Source organism: Triplophysa rosa, linkage group LG1 (assembly GCF_024868665.1).
Source record: "Triplophysa rosa linkage group LG1, Trosa_1v2, whole genome shotgun sequence".
Lineage (NCBI taxonomy): Eukaryota > Metazoa > Chordata > Actinopteri > Cypriniformes > Nemacheilidae > Triplophysa > Triplophysa rosa.
The window spans coordinates 665,554-669,993 of record NC_079890.1 but is presented as its reverse complement, the minus strand read 5'-3'; positions in this window follow the sequence as shown (position 1 = coordinate 669,993).

The following is a 4,440-nucleotide window of genomic DNA, read 5'->3' as shown; positions in this document are numbered from 1 at the left end:
ATTTGACTTTAAAACAACTTTGACTGTGTGCGCAGTTACTGCACTCGGCTTTACATTTTATTGGGACGACCTCCAATGGAAGACTGATTTATAAGCAAAACATTTATTTTAGTAAAAATATTGACGTTACAGTATAGAAATGCAGCAGGGCTTTTTGTGTTGTTCAGAATTTAAAGGGGTCATATGACACGGCTAAAAGGAATATTATGGTTTGTTTTAGATGTAACGCAATGTGTATACACCATTTAAAGTTTAAAAAACGCTGTATTTTCCACACACCGTGCATGTTTGTATCTCCTCTTTGCTCCGCCTCTCTGAAACACGCTGATTTTTATCAAAGCTCATGGCTCTGAAAAGCGAGGTGTGCTGTGATTGGCCAGTTCACCAGTGCGTAGTGATTGGTGGAATACTGCAAGCGTGTGAGGGAACTGTGACGCCTCTGACCATATTCGGAACATCAGGTTCCAAAGCAATTGTACTGACAGACGATACAATGAGATTTACAATTATGCCACCTTAACTACGTCTACATTTGGGCGGTCTCAGTCAAATCAGACCACCAACTGACATAGATTTGTGGGGGTGTGGCTACACGAGGTGTTTCAGGCAGGTCTGGTGAGCATTCGCTTTTACATAGAATGACTCTTTTGTTCCCACACTTTCATTTCTGCAATTTTACACGTCTAATACATGCATGAGCAACTTATAACACACCAATGACACAGAAAAACACCTGTTCGTGCCATATGACCCCTTTAAGAACGATTGCAGGGGTTGATATTGTCTTTAATGTTACTGTAAATTGAACTCAAGTACACGGATTATAAAATAAGGATTATAACGTCAAATGGATGAACAGTCCAGCAGAAATGAAATCAACAGTAAGAAAGTCTTGAGGATATGAGTCAGGCATGTATGTGAGAAATAAAGTGCAACATCTATAATGATGACAACTAAAGGTGTGTTTATGAGACTGAACACAGCAGCGAGGGTGAACGCGACACGTTTATCTTCATATGTCATTTAATGAAAGTCACGTGAGATGCCACAAACTCAACATTCAACATGAAATCTGTATCAGGATCTGACTGTATGATAAAATGACAGCTGATTGAAGGGGAGGGGCTTAATATAGTAAGTCAGTATATTAAACACAACACATGTATTATTTGTTACAATTTCTTCTGTAAAAATCATATTTATTCTTTTCTGTAAAAGAGCCATCGCATTAAAACAAAAGCTTTGCCTTTTTGTTTCCAAAGTGACACAACAGATTTTTCCCTTATTTTTGGTATGAATCTGTTCGTCTAAACATAGACACAATTCACATTTTGAAGAAACAAGCATTTCAAACTTGTTTTTTACAATGGCTAGGACATTTTCTCAATACTTTGGTGACTTTTGCAAAACTCTTAATTCACACAACAGTAGGACATGGTGTGTGCTAAACTGTGGAGCATTTATCATTGCTTTGGCACAACATGCATTCATTGACCACTTCTTTCAAATTCCATGAAATCGTTTCTCATTTAGACACAACAATTGACAAAACTCTGTGTACCTACCGACCGATGTGCCCACTCGTTTCAAACTGGTTAAACTTGAGTTCAAAACAGTAACATAATGCAAAACAGTTTTCTGCATTTCATTGAAATATGTGGACGAGAGCCTGTGTGAAAATGCCTTCTGTATATCTGCATGTGAATGGTGTGTATACAAATGCTTGTATTTTGGAACAACAGCCAATATATTTATGAAGAGTTTTGAAAAAAAATGAGAAATGTGTGCTAGCGATTGTAAAAAAAAACTGAAACAGCCTCTCACTTCAGCCAATGTGAATCAGCATGTGAATGACATCATCATCAGCTTCTGATCTGATTCCAAACTGTGAGGTAAGCCAAACACTATTGGTTATTTTAAAAAGGGGTGGAGTCAGTCGATATGCCCCGCCTTAACTTCCTGCACTCTGGCGACTCACTTAACATCTAAAGTCAGATAAACTCAAAATGAGCCACTAATGCACATGAATACGTGTCTGTGATGTCATTAAGCAGGATGAAGCCAGTGTTTTCTGGTTTATGGTCCAGCTGATGAACGTGTGTTAGGGGTGAAAAGAGAAAAACACTGATGTCATCGTTTGGATGTTCAATAAGCAATTTTTTATTCAGTAAGAACTTTTTGTGTTTGGTTTTTCTCGCCCGTGGTGAAGCATCAAACACACACTGTCCATCTGTGCATGTGTATGTGCTTCTCTCTCTCTCTCTCTCTCTCTCTCTCTTTCAGAGAGTGTTTTTGCTAGCTTTGTGGTCTGAATGAAATTTCTAATCCGCTCACATTATTACAGTATCTCTCACTAGAGGGAGTGAATGAGAGTCATGATTCATGTCCAGTTTCATGTTTCTGTCAAACGATTCAGTGTTCAGTTTCAGACTTCAGGGGAAAAAGAAATTGTTGCTGTGTAAAAAAACTCTCCATTTAAAAGTTATTTTTTGTATTTCCTTTGAATTTTGCACTCTCTGCAACCAACTTCAGAGTCACTGCACATGTTTGACACGTTTGCTTTGCCGTTTTATCTGAACCTGTACTGCTGATTCATCACAGGACAAACACTTTGACAAATCCATCACATCCGATCTTCAGGAAGAACCGCTTCTTCTGGTCTGTTGTGTCCCAGATGGACGGACGGACGGACTCACTCACTCGCTCCTCTCCACGGCAACCTGCAGATTTTACCACGGCAACCAGTTTTGTCATCCAGTCCTTCTAACCCCAGAAGAGCAGCACTACCAGAGCCAATAATAAGTGCTGTATGTAGGTCAGGCGTTTATCCAGGAGGAAAGCACAAGAAATCTTGCGATGATGATCTCGGCTGATTTATGTGATCTGCTCTTTACTCTTTCTGCTATTGCTTCCCATCCCTTTTTTTAAAGAATTACATGTTTGTTGTTCTGAGAATATTTTGTGTGCTTGAGAAACTGTTTGTTATGTCATATTATGCAGTGGAACGCAACGTATGAACAAGTCACTCGATGTAGTTCAGGAATAGTGTTTGAATTTAGAGAAAATATCTCCCTTTAACATTTCCTTTTTTGAGCTTATGCATGCGCGAACAGCTATATTATATTTAATAATAGTGCTTAAAATATAACATTAATACTACAGGAAATATAAATATAAATAATTCTTTAAATTAATATTGTTTTTTAAAATGAATGTTTAATCAAGTTTTTTATGTCATGGCATCATGTTGCATTTTAATGAAGCTTTTAAGCTTCACTTTTCTTTTAAGACACAAGAACGTGTGCTGCGCTAAAGATTTTATGGAATCATTGGTTTTACGCGTCAATGTAAAATTTTCATTCCTGTTTTTTTTTAAATAGGAAAATTGCTGAAAATGTCAACAGAATATTAAATACATCAACTATATGACCATCAAGTTGATCATGAGTCATGACCAGTGTTGGGTAAGTTACTCTGAAAAAGTAATGAATTACTAGTTACTAATTACATGTTCAATAGTGTAATTAGATTACTGTCTCCAAAAAGTATTTAATTGCTTATTACTAATTACTTTCTATATCCTACATCAACCTTAATAAGTTTAGTGATTCAAGGATAGACATGAAACGACTCTTACATCATTCAAATAAATAATATGAAACTACATAAAGTAGAATTATTAACCAACCAAAGTATTACAAATGTGAGAATTATACAGTGAAGCACAGATTTTAAAGTTAGACTTTGAATGTTGATGTCAATTCCACTATTGCACACACATATATTACACAGTATTTAGTTTAATTACATCAGAAGTAACTGAAATTAAATTACAGAAAAAATAAGAGTAATCCCTTACTTTACGTATTCAAGGGAAAAGTAATTAAATTACAGTAACTCATTACTTAGTAACTAGTTACACACAACACTGATCATGACAACGTATGCTTAGCTAACGGTGAAGTATCTGATACTCAGACGAATGTAAACGACCCTCAACCTGATCAGTAATGACCAATGGTCTGCTTTAGAACAAGAAGTGACATCATGAGACGTGTTACAGCTGCAGACATACTCAACTCAACTTTATTTGTATAGCGCTTTTTACAATTTTCATTGTTACAAAGCAGCTGTACATGAGACATATTGACTATAAGCAAAACAATTAAAGTTATACCTGCAAAAACAAGAAAAAGGTAAAAACACAGAAGGCAGACATACCCACATACAAAACACTCCACACACACAATATGCACATGTACTAACACACATAGACATAGACACACACACACGGACGTGCACACATGCACAGACACACACACACACACACAGACAAGCACGCACACAGACACGCACGCACACAAACACACACACACGCACGCACGCACGCACGCACGCACGCACGCACGCACGCACGCACGCACGCACGCACGCACGCAC